General features: G+C 40.2%; 1 protein-coding gene across 4 annotated transcripts in view; it reads left to right on the top strand.

Annotated features, from left to right (window-relative positions):
* Positions 1–2,338: 2,338 nt before the first annotated feature.
* Positions 2,339–13,606, top strand: part of Ghsr (growth hormone secretagogue receptor) — a 23,603-nt gene continuing 12,335 nt past the window's right edge. For 3 of the 4 annotated variants that reach the window (XR_004120401.1, XM_031376472.1, XM_031376470.1), the window contains exons 1-2: positions 2,339–2,461; positions 2,556–2,668. The gene's annotated coding sequence lies outside the window, so the exon portion shown is untranslated. Of the gene's footprint in view, positions 2,669–13,606 lie in introns of all 4 variants that reach the window. The other variant, XM_031376471.1, reaches the window with a different exon arrangement.

Raw genomic sequence — 13,606 nt, forward strand, 5'->3', positions numbered from 1 at the left:
ATAACTGCTCGCATCACTCACTTCCGGGAGGCTTTGAGCAACAGTAACGGCTTCTTCACTTGCGCATCACGGAGCTTGGACACATTTCTCCTGTCCAAGCCTGTGCCAGGCCCACATGAGGAGGCTGTGGGAAAGCAGCCGAGCTGAGCCTCCCGACCTCCCTCACGACTCTGCTTCCCCTCCGCCTGGCACGCCTACAGCTGCCCTCGCCACCGACATTCTTCAAGGCTTCACTGAAAAGTCATTTTCTCTGGCTACCTGGTTTAAATTTTTATTTGTTTTCATATTTTTCCACTGATAAATCTTGTGGAACCATTTCTTTGAAATCCTGTGGTGGGGAAGGGCTGAGCGGGGTGACAAACACGGTCGAGGCAGGAAAATTGTGAATTTGAAGCCAGCATGGGCTGCATGATGTCAGTCATAGGGATATGGGCAGATGGATATCTCTAGGAAAAATGATGTTTAAATTAAAACTCTGTAACTGTTATAGACTTTGTTTACCACCCATTCACACAATTAATTAATAGTAGGAATCTGAGGGTCTCATCTGGTGGTGAGAGTTTGCCCTGTCAGGCAGAGTTCTTTAAAAGGGGCCCAAAGAGCTCCCCTCCCCCTTCTGCTATTGAGGGGTCAGCAAGGAAAGAGCTGTCTAGGAATGAGGTGGTAGACCCTCACCTGACATCGAATTCACAGTGTTCATAACTGTGAGGAAAGAATTTCTGTTGTCTGGAAAGCCATCTCATCTGAGGTACTCCCGTATAGTATTCCAAAAAGACAAAAATGATTTAAGAACAAACAAGCAATGAGCACCAGACTCTATACACTGTTATCATAAAGACAGAGGGGACATAAAATGAGAGTCTCAAAATCTCACCCCCCATAAGTCTTTTCTTGGGAAGGTGTTTGTCTTAGTCAGGGTTTCTACTGCTACTATCAAAACGCCTTGGTCAAAAACTGTTGGAGAAGAAAAGGTTTATTTGGCTCACACTTCTAGATCATTGGAGGAGGTGTGAGACCAGGAACTCAAGTGGGGTTGGAACCTGGAGGCAGGAGCTGATGGGGAGATCATGGAAGGGTGCTGCTTATGTAAGGCTTGATCCTTGTGATTTGCTCAGCCTGCTTTCTTGTAGAGCCCAGGACACCGTCCAGGGATGGCATCACTTACAATGGGCTGGGCCCTCTCCATTGAGGCAGGGTCTCTCAATCAAATGTCAATTTCACCAATCTGACCAGTCTTCCCAAGCAATTTGGAGAGATCCCTACAGGAGGTAGGGATCCTGTTCTCCACCTTCTGAGGCTGGAATTATGGGTTGACCACCAAGCCCACCCTGAATTTACTTGGGTTCTAGGGAATGCCGAGTCTAGTCTCCATGTTTGCCAAGTGCTAAAACCACCAAGCAACCATGGAGCAACTTCCCTAGTCTTTAATATGCTGAGCTTTTAAGAACTATGCTACTTCTCTGATTGGAGAATCATATTTTAAATGAATTTCTAAACTGTGTAATTAATTACTCAAAATACTTCCTAATGATAATATATCTCATTTGCTAAATAAGAACACACTTGTTTTGTGTACTAGAATTAAAATTTTCTACAAATATAATCTATTTCTTGATGTATGTGATATTAAATTTGGATTCTTACAGCTTGCTGGTCTGCAGAGTGATGTGTGGTTTTTTGTTTTTTTTTTTTTTAACTCTAAAATATGTGCATGAGATTATTTAAATGAGGCTATAAGACATGGTAGAAAGAGTACAAGAGGCAAAGCCAAACGTGTTAGTACATCATGTCCAAAGCTTAAATCAAACATTACAGCAAATGATGTATTTTATGGGAGACACTGCACAACATGTAAATTTCCCAAGTTCTCTACTGTGTCCTAGGTTAAACATGTAATTTAAATGAAATATAAATGTAATCAAATTAGTAAACGTTTATTTTGGGTGACACACAGCCACTGTACTGGGTCTCATGGGTCATGTAGATTTCACAAAATATCTTCGCTTTAAAATCAATTGTAATCTTGTGGGGGGAGACATAGCAAAGAATGTAACTTATTTTTTTTTCCAATTTAAGAACTCTGGGGCAATCTGAAGCCCTGCTAAGCATATTTCCAGTCATAGCATGGGGACCCTAGGTTCCTGGTATACTTCTGTTGTGAATGGCTGATCACCCCAGGGTGGGTGCCAGGGACAGACCAGATTCCAATTTCACCAAAGTCTAATTGGCTGAGATCAAGAGTTTATTGGACTTGTGTACAGAGCATGGATGAGGTCATAATCACATGAGTGGGGGACACGCCCACCAAGTAGCTGGCATCACTGCAGAAACCGTCCCACCTGGATGGCAACCTCATAAACACTGCATCCTAGAGCCCCATCTTTCATAACGTTTATACCATCTACAGTCCAGCATCTGCCAAGATCGCTTGCAACTGGGGAGAGAATATCTGGAATCCCAAGTGAGGGTCTCTTGATCTTCACTAGGAGGGTTAATGACTCCATCACCATTATGATTACCATAGACCTGGCTACCACTGTCTTGTTCTGCTCTAGTTGCCGTGGCCACAAGAAAGTCCAGGAGGACATCTTGTTATGCTAACAGGAAAAGGGACCACGAAACAGCTTCCTAGTTCCTCTTAGATACGGGCCCAGCTAATGCCATACAGGTGAGAGATTCGAGCTGGATCTTTAAGAACATCGTCTTTCCCTTCTTCTTCTGTTCCTTCTTGCTTAGAATTTATTCGGATGACTAGATCTCCTAGTGTCAACCTTGAGCCATTCAGCAACCCTGATATTGGAAGCCATCCTGAAGGCTGGCAGAACAGAAACGAGACTGTGAGTTCATAGTACCAGCCGGGAATATTCTATATTCTAATTGCTAAACTTTTGTCTTGTTTAGGTCTCTTTTTAGACTTCTTGGGTGTCTGTGCAATCTTACGTCTAATTAATATGGAAAATATGATATGTGACTAGGAAGGTAAGAAAAATTAAATTGAGGAGAATTCGTATTTGAGGGGCTGCAGAGATGGCCCAGCAGTTAGTGAGGGTGCTGACTGTTCCTAAAGAAGAGCGGACTTTGGTTCCTACCTCCCAACTGTCTGCAATTCCCACTACAGGAGATCCTCTTCTGGCCTCTGAAGGCATCTGTGCCTGTGTACACACACACACAGAGATACACAGACATAGACACACACACACACACCTAAATAAAAATAAAACAAATGCTTAAAAATAAAATTAGCATTGTGCATATGTGCAAATTACATATGCACATGTATATGAAGGGCAGAGGGAAATTTTGGGTGTCATTTGCCAGGTTCCATTTGTTTGGGGTTTTTTGTTGTTGTTTTTTGTTTTTTGTTTTTTTGAAAGAAAAGGTCTTGTGGTTTTGGTTGTGAGACTAACCTTTAACGGCTGAGCCATCTCTCCAGCCCAAAACAAAGTCTTTTCCTAACCTGGAGGTTGCTGATTCAGTTGGGCTGGTCAGCTAGTCCTCAGGAATCTGCCCTCCTCTGTATTCCCAGTGCTGGTATGACAAATGTGAGCCACTATGCCTGTCGTTTGAAGAGTGGGGTCTAGGAATCAAACTTGGATCCTCCTTCTTGCAAGGCAAGCCTGTTACTGACTGAGCTATTTCTTTAGTCTACAATTAGCATTTAGTGGAAGGAATGCCACCCAAGAGCAAACGGTTCACTGAATGTACAAATAAAGGCTGCAGAAATACTGTGTAGAGCCCAACCAAGGCTTGAGTCTGGGTGCTGAAAACATGTATAGAAATCTGCTATATGACAAAAACCCCAGCTCTGATCTGTCGGCCGCCTTTCCGGTCCCAGCTGAACATAAAGAGGCAAACACCGAGCCCTTCTCCATGCAGTTTAATCAGGAACCTTCATATTTACTTCTTACTAGCTAGCTTCTTTTATATTCTCCTATACCTTCTTCTTACATCTTACTTATTACTACTTACATCTTATTAGTTACATCTTATTAGTTACATACTTATTCCTAATTCTATATCTTACATCTATCCTTACATCTTACTTCTATATCTACATCTTCTCTCCTATCCCATTACCAGCCCCAATTCTAAATACTTACTCCTAAATCTTACATAGCCCATCACCAGCCCTAATTCTACATACTTACTCACTACTTCTTATATTCTCTACATACTTACTCCTCTAAATCTACATCTTACCTCTAACCCATCACCAGCCCTAATTCTACATACTTACTCCTATCTCCACATACTTACTCTCTCTTCAGTCTCCAGCCCTTGTGGGTTAAATACTTTCCCTGGTCCCAATCAGCATCAACTACATGGCAAAGTATAAAAGGCTGTGGGAAAATCATACCAGCTTGCATCATAAACTAGAGGCACTCAGCTTCTCCAACTAAGGGCTTGATTATCAATGCTCTCTGCTCTGATCGGAGACCAGGTGTTCAATATATATGTATATAGGGTGGCAGCTGCGGCTCCCCACACTGATCAACATTGAAAATGAATGTTACCAGGCAGTGGAGGCTCACGCCTTTAATCCCAGCACTTGGGAGGCAGAGGCAGGCAGACTTCTGAGTTCGAGGCCAGCCTGGTCTAGAGAGTGGATTCCAGGACAGCTAGGGCTACACAGAGAAACCCTGTCTCGAATGTTTAAATAAATGATGTTGAAACAATTGGATACCTGGTAGGGAAAAAATAAAATCGGGTTCACATGACACTTTATATGCCAACATAAACTGCAAATAGATTCAGAAATGTGTCAAAAAAACAGAACATCAAAATAATAGAATAAACAGATGGATTTCCTTATAAACTGCTAAGGAAAAGAATGTGAATGAAATCCAGGAGCAACAACAGAAATGGTGAAATAGACATGCTGATAAAAAAAGGAAAAAGAGAAGAGTGTACTCGGAACTGAAATAATGAAACAAATAAAACCATGAGGAAATGTTTTTAATATCCACATTTCCAAGAAGCTCCACAACACAACAAGACTCTTAAAAACTTAACCAAGAAGAACAGTATCCCCATGGGAAAACAGACTGAAGTCATCGCCCAATGGCTCACATGATAATGGGGAAATATCTCTCAAATATATGAAATCATGTTCAGTCTCACTCAACATAAAAGAATACACATTTGAAACATACTGAAAAGCCATGGTTCATCTAACAAGCAGGCAGAAGCTCGGGGGCTGACAGCCCTGTGTTCCATCAGTAGCGAAGGTGCAGTCTAATACAAATCCGAGGGGAGAAATACAGAGATGTACAATACAACTGTGGCTGGTTCGCTTTTCTCCTGGCATGCAGTCGTCTCACTTCTCAGAGTATCGCGTGGGGTTCTGCCTGGTGCTTTATGCTGACGTTGCTTAACTGTTCTCAAAGCTCATGGTTCAGCCCTTAGACACCTCCTATTTACCCAGCCTTATTTGTACAATTTGAAATTTGGCATGCAACACTTGTCATTGTTAAACTCTTACTTTTAATGTGATTTTACTATATCTGTGCATGTATGAACTATCATAGGCGGTAGTAAAAGATTACCAAGACACACAACACAGGTGTGCATAGACACTCCTGGGTACTTATACACTAATAACCGATACAAACATTTTGAAAAGAAAACACATCAAAGATGTTGTAGCCAATAGTAAACAATCCATTGCTACAGAAATAGCCCTGGAACGTTCTGAAGATAGAAGCCAACAATCCTTTTTTAAAAAAACGTTCTGAAGATAGAAGCCAACAATCCTTTTTTAAAAAGCATAGCAACGTAAGGATTCCAGGATGTAAGATTAAGATTACAAGGACAGCACAGAGGCCACAATGTATTGTATATACTCACCCCTAGTCCACAGATTTTTTTCAAGACCTCCCACAGCCAAAACTTGTAGATGCTCAAGTTCCTCACATAAATGGGCACAGGATATGTGTGTAATATACACATACCATTTTGTACATAGTAAATAGTTCCTAGATTATTTACAATATTGAATACAGTATAAATACTCTATAAATATTTAGTATACTTGTATTGTGTAGGGAACATTGACAAAAAATTACATGCCCAATATAACTATATTTTAAAGAATGTATTGAATCTACCCATATAAAACCCAGAGATATGGAGTACATTCATTCAATGTACTGGCCTGTTGGGGCTCACTAACGACCAATCTGTATGAATGTACTACATTTTATGTGGGTTACACACAAATATACACTTAAATATCTAGACAAAGAAACACACGCAGGTTGTGTAAATTTTATTTTATTCATTTTCTTTCATTTTCATCCCTGACATTTGATGTTGCTATGATTGTATTATAGAATCATGTGTGCTAAAGCTATGTGTATAGACATCACACAGTGACCACATCAGAGTAATCACACAGTGACCACATCAGAGTAATGCACATTTCCCTCTCTTCAAATGTTAACTCCGTGTTTGTGTTGGGATCTTTGTCCTTTTCTAGTTATTTTGAAGTACTTCAGGCTGGTGACATGCTTCAAGGGGCCACACAGCCTTCAGCCTGACTGCATTAGCTCAACGGAACCCTCGGTGGAAGGAGAAAACCAAGTTCTGAAAACTGACCTCGGACCCCTACCATACACCATGGCATGTGTGTGCCTGCGCTCACACGCAAACACACATTAACACACACATAATAAATCCACCAGTAGCTAAAATTTTTAAAGACTAAAAATAAAATATATTATAGGTTGCCGCAACCAGTCATGCACCAGCTCCTCCTATCTGTGCTTTAATGACCTCAGTGGAGAGTTTTCTGTTCGTCCTCTTTCCTCACCCTTCCCAGTCTCCGGTGGTGACTCCTCTCCTTCGTTGTCCTAGGAGATCAACTTTGTGGGTGCTAAAAACAAGGGAGAATATGTGGTTCTTTGACCTTCTGTGTGTGGTTTATTCCACTTAAGACACCAGGCTCCGGTTCCATCAATTTTGCTGCAGATAAAAACAGGCAGCTCTTTTGTGGATGAGTATTATTCCACTGCATGATATTTGTACCACATTTTCTTTATATATTAATTAGTTGATAGATACCTTGGTTGATTTTATATCTTGAATGTTGTCAATAATAGTGTTGTAATAAGTAAGAACACTAGAGAGATCACATATCGCTGATATAATCATTTTATTTGTTTTAGCTGTCTGTTATTTAATGAACCATATACTGCCATGTGCCAGCAGTGGAACTGCTGGGTTAAATGGTAGCTCTCTTTGTAGATTATATATGTGTGTGAGCATGATGTATATGTGTGATATGTGTGCCTATGTGCACACAGGAGCTAAAGGGGGGCGCTAGGATGTCCTCCGTCACTTTCCATGTAATTCTTTTGAATTGTCTCTCCCTTAACCTGGAGCTCACATTTGCCAAGAAGGCTGGTGGTTAGTGAGCCCCAACAGACTGGTGGTTAGTGAGCCCCAACAGGCTGGTGGTTAGTGAGCCCCAACAGGCCGGTGATTAGTGAGTCCCAACAGGCCTGTCCCCATCTCTCTCAGTGCTGGGACCGCAGGCATGAGCAGGATCAAACCGAGCTTATATGTGGTCACTCAGACTCCCATCCTTCGGTTTGGGCAGCGAATGTCCTTACTCCCTGAACCATCTTTCTTGCTCCATTTCTTATTTTTAAGGAGTCTCCATACGATTTCCGCATACGACTGTGCTAATCTATCGGTCCACCGACAGTCTATCAGTTCCCCCTTCCCCATACCCTTCCCATGTCCGCATTTGTCATAGTTAACTTGTGGATGATAGCAACCTCATGGGGTTGATTTGCAAGGATAATGAGTAGCAGTACTGGCCCTGTCTTCCTTTGAAAAACGTCTACTGCCTGTAGTCCATTTAATTCGATTATTGAATGAGGTTTCTTTGAGATAAAGTGTTCTTTACACATTCTGGATGTTAATTTTTTATTTTTATTATTTGTTTTTAAAGATTCATTTATGTTATTCATAGGAGTGCTCTCTCTGCATGTACGTCTTCATGCCAGAAGAGGGCATCAGATCCTGTTACAGATGCTTGTGGTTGCTGGGATTGAACTCGGGACCTCTGGAAGAGCAGACAGTGCTCTTAACTGCTGAGCCATCTCTCAGTCCCAGGCTCTTCATCCTTTGCGTGTGAACTGTTTGCCCATGTTTCCTCTCACTCCTTAGACTCCTTCCATCCCATCTTTGATAAGAAGCACCTTTCTTTAACAGAATTTCATTTGACTATTTTCATTTTTGTTGCCTATTTTTTGTTTTGTTTTGTTTGTTTGTTTTGGAAGATCTTAATTAACTGAAATATCTTTTTAAAATATTTATTTATTTTTATGCATATAAGTACACCACCATTGCTATCTTCAGACACACCAGAAGAGTTAACATTTGCATAATATGTATATTATTTATATTACCAACATATCCTAATCAATAAATCCAAAAACATGAGGAATTTTGTTGATTGTCATCCAATGATCTCTCTAATTTGGTAATTGGAGAAATAGGTCCAATATTGTACAATCCATGTACACTTTCAGCTTGTATGTTTGTGACAGTGTCTTGCTAAGTACAAGATAATGGTCTTGAGTTCTTGCTTCTCCTATCTCAGCCTCTCTATTAGTAGTATTGTTTATTTCATGTTTTTACACTATACTATGGTTTTCAGAGCAGCTTACATATTTTAAAAATATTTATATACCCAAAAGAAATGTAGACAATTAAAATTGGGAGGGGGCTTGTAAGAGAACAATAAAGAGTGAGACTGAATGCTTTGCTTGACATTTGTAACTCTTATATCAAGTTATCACAGTAAGAGCCAAGATTTTAAACTCTACTAAATACAAAACAAACAAACAAACAAAAACACTTTATATATTTATGTTCATTTAAGAAAATACTAGTAGTGATGTATTATTTTGAAATATACAGTTAATACATTTGGAATTATTTAAAATTTGTATTGAGAAAAATGTTTGTATTTTCAGTATTGCCATAGACAATCATCTACGTAAGACTATTAAATTATATCAAACAACTTTTATAATACTCATTTTATTGTTATAATATTTTATAAATTTTAAAGAATATGACAAAAAAAGATATTGTAGGTATTGAAGGGGGGTCTCTGGGAGGAATTGGGATACAAAAGGAAAACAAGAATGTGATTTAATTCTATTTACTTAAAATATGTTTTTAAACGTTAACAAATTCAGATAAATTGAAATCATGTAACTTTTCTCATCATATTGCAATAAAACTTAAAACAATATTTATTTATTCTTTTGCATATGAGTACACCACCATTGCTATCTTCAGACACACCAGAAGAGGGCATCGGATCCCATTACAGATGGTTGTGAGCCACCATGTGGTTGCTTGGAATTGATCTCAGGACCTCTGGAAGAGCAGTCGGTGCTCTTACCTGCTGAGCCATCTCTCCAGTCCAACTAAAATGTCTTTACCTCTACCACTGTGAGGTTATTTTGTAGTTTCAGGTGTTATACATTTTGAATTGATGAGTGAGTGTGTGTGTGTGTGTGTGTGTGTGTGTGTGTGTGTGTGTGTGTAGAGAAGGCTGAGATGGTTTTATTCTTCTGCATATGTATGTTCAGTATTGTGACACCCCAGGAAAAAATGCTACACTACTCTTTTTCTTCTCTATATCCCTGGCTGGTTTTCTTCCCCCCCCCCACCCCCACTGGATCATGTGCCTGTGCCTGAGTTATGATGATTCCGCAGTAATTTTACTTGGCTTCTGGTTTTGTTTTGATATGGTGAGAGTCAATCTAGAGCCTTGTGCATACTAGACAAGCTCTCCACTACTGGTTATGACCACAGTCCTAGAGTATAATCTAAAGTCTTGTATCATAATGCCATCAGCTTAATTTATTATTCAGCCTATTTCCCCTTCAAAATTGTTTTAGTTATATCCTGTGTCTCTAGAGTGCTGGGGTTAAAGGCATATGCTACCATATCTGGTACACAGTTCTTTTAATTGTATCTATTGGGGAGTATGTAAAGAAACATTTTCCTGGATATATATTAGTTTAGAGTTTTACATTCGACTCACGCTGTGTTTAAAGACCTAGTTGAGAGGCCGGAGATACGGCTTAGCAGTAAAGAGCTCTGGCTTCCAGAGTACATGGGCTCTGTTCACAGAACCCATGTGGCAGCTCACAGCCATCTTAGCTCCACTCCAGGGCATCCAGCTCCCTCTTTTGTCTTCCATGGGTCCTGCTTGCATGGGATGCATACATAGACATGCAGGAAAACCACCCATATATAAGATAAATAAACAAATAATTTGAAATTTCTCTTGAATATTTAAGTGCATTAGGTATTTGAAGACAAAGTTAAAAATAACTACTAAAGTTGAAGTAACTGAAAGGGTATATTATACACTAAATTAAGAGGTGATTGATAACACTTACCAAAACATTAACCCAAGTAACTTTACAGCACAGTAGCCGCACATGCATGGGGTATATTTATTATTGGACAAAGGGAAATGAAAAGAAAAAAACCGCCGGGCGGTGGTGGCGCACGCCTTTAATCCTAGCACTTGGGAGGCAGAGGCAGGCGGATTTCCGAGTTCGAGGCCAGCCTGGTCTACAGAGTGAGTACCGGGACAGCCGGGGCTACAGAGAGAAACCCTGTCTCAAAAAACCAAAAAAAAAAAAAAAAGAAAAGAAAAAAACCTCAAGCTTCCTTGTCAATTCTCTTAGCAGTGATTTCAATGTTATTAGATTGAAATCAATTAATATGTATCATATTAGTATGTATTGATAAGTATGTCTCCATATCCCAGCCCACAAGCTAAGCAGAAGACACCTGCTTTACCAGGCTTAGTACCACAGGCCACAATGGTACTAGAAATCCCAGATAAGATACCACCTGCCCCCCACCTTCCTCTAAACCCTTTAAGCCTACCCAACAGTCCTCAACAGTAACCTCTGCTCTGGGCTCCACATTCCCGCCCACAACTCTGGCAGAGGACTACTTGCTCCACCGGAGGTCAGTCTGTACTAGTGACCAAGCCAGTACTTGGAACCCCAGAGTCCACATAGGTACCTGGAATCCCAAATGCCACACTGGTGTGACCCAGACAGAGGTCATGCCAGTTGTCAGAACCTCAGAGGCAATGCCGGGTTCCAAAACCCCAGAGGTCACACAGGCTGCCAAAACTCCTGCTGAAAATCCATACTGGACCTGAAGACTTGCTGGTCACCAGAACCACAGGCCACTCACACCAGAATACCAGAAAGGCAACATAAACCAAAGGGAAAAATCCATCCAACAGAGACAAAGTCAGAAATTGGCTCCTAAACCTGTAAGAACTGCAAACCTAGATGGTTGGAAACCAGTTTAAGAATACAAGCAACAACAGTCAGGGCAATATGAAACCATCAGAGCCCAGCTATCCTACTACAGCAAGCCCTGGATATTCCAAGACAGCTAAGCATAAGAAAATGACCTTAAATCCAATCTTATGAAGATGATAGAGGCCTATAAAAGGGAAATGAATAAATCACTTACCAAAACACAAGCAGGTGAAGGTAATGAATAAAACTGTTCAAGACCTGAAAATGGAAATAAAAGCAATAAAGAAAACACAAACTAAGGGAACCTTGGAGATGGAAAACCTAGGTAATCTAACAGGAACTACAGCTGCAAGCATTGCTAACAATAAAAGAGATGGAAGAATCTCAGGTGTAGAAGATATGATAGAAGAAATTGATACATTGTTCAAAGACAACATTAAATCTAAAAAAGTTCTTGACATAAAATACCCAGAAAGTCTGGGAGAGTATAAAAAGTCCAAGCTCGGGCTGGAGAGATGGCTCAGTGGCTAAGAGCACTGACTGCTCTTCCGAAGGTCCTGAGTTCAAATCCCAGCAACCACGTGGTGGCTCACAGCCATCTGTAACGAGATCTGACGCCTTCTACTGGTGTGTCTGAAGACAGCTACAGTACATTTAGATACAAAAATAAACAAATCTTAAAAAAATTTCTTTTAAAAGACCAAACTTAAGAATAATAGGAATAGAAGAAAGAGAATATTCCTAGCTCTAAGACTAGAAAATATTGTCAATAAGATCATAGAAGAAAAATTTTCTAACCTAAAGACAGAGATCTCTATAAAGATACAAGAAGCTCACAGAACACCAAATAGACTAAAAAAGAAAGTCATCCTGCCACATAATAGTCAAAACACTAAATGTACAGGACAAAGAAAGAATATTAAAAAGCTGCAAGGGAAAAAGACAAAGTAAGATATAAAAGCAAGCCTTCTAGAATTATACACAACTCCTCAGTGGAGATACTAAAAGCCAGAAGGGCCTAGACAGATTATTTGTAAACTTTAAGAGACATGGATTCCAGTCCAGTGTAGTAGACCCAAGCAAAACTTCCAATCACCATAGATGGAGAAAACAAGATAGTCTAATACAAAGTCAAATTTAAACAACATCTATCCACAAACCCAGCCCTAGAAAAGACACTAGAAGAAAAACTTTAATACAAAGAGGTAAACTACACCCAAGAAAACACAGGAAATCCCGGTCCGCGGTAGTAGCAGCAGTTCCATCCAGAAGAAACCACAAGGCTCCACTAATCAGCATGAGTCTGCAGAGTTGGCAGGAAGCAGCTACAATACCATCAGAAGTTCTTCGGTGGTGCATTCCTCTCTATGAAGACATGACAAGCTGAGATCAGCAAAGAAAGCAAGGGGGAACCAATGCAAGAGTGTCATCAGCAGAAACCAGGTTTCAGTGAAGCCCAAGAAAGCCCAACAAAGAAAGAGTTGCAAGGGAAACCAATGGAAGAGTGCTGTCCACTGTCTGTTGGGCTATAATTATACCCTTTCCAAACACCATGCATCATGTAAAGCATCCACTCCATTAAAACATCACATGCCCTTTCACCAGGGAGCTTCCAGGGAAAAAACCTCACGTGTCGGTTCTCAGCAAAACATCCTTTCATGTATCTGCTTCATCAAAATATCCTCTTATAATTTCCAGAAAAACATCACTTGAGACATAAGTGAGTTTCCAATGAAACCAGAAATTCCCACTTCACAGTTTTTTACAAACCTTGAAAGAAGAATACTCAAATTTATATGGAAAACCAAAAACCCCAGGATAGCTAAAACGAACCCATATCCTAAAATAACTTCTGAAGGTATTACCATCTCTGATATCAAGCTCTACTACAGAGCAATATTAATAAAAAAAACACATGATATTGGCATAAAAATAGACAGGTTGACCAATGGAATCAAATCAAAGACCCAGAAGTAAATCCATCCACCTATGGACACCTGATTTTTGACAAAGAAACAAGAAATACACATGGGGAAAAGGAAATTGGGCTGGTCTAAATGGACATCAGCATGTAGAAGAATGCAAAGAGATCCATATCTATCACCATGCAGAAAACTCAAGTCCAAGTGGATCAAAGACCTCAACATAAAACCAAATACATTGAACCTGAGAGAGGAGCGGGCATTAATGACTGAGACCACAAGAAACTGAAAAGCTGCCGGGCGGTGGTGGCACATGCCTTTAATCCTAGCACTTGGGAGGCAGAGGCAGGCAGATTTCTG

The sequence above is a fragment of the Mastomys coucha genome, unplaced genomic scaffold (genome assembly GCF_008632895.1).
Source record: "Mastomys coucha isolate ucsf_1 unplaced genomic scaffold, UCSF_Mcou_1 pScaffold17, whole genome shotgun sequence".
Classification (NCBI taxonomy): Eukaryota; Metazoa; Chordata; class Mammalia; order Rodentia; family Muridae; genus Mastomys; species Mastomys coucha.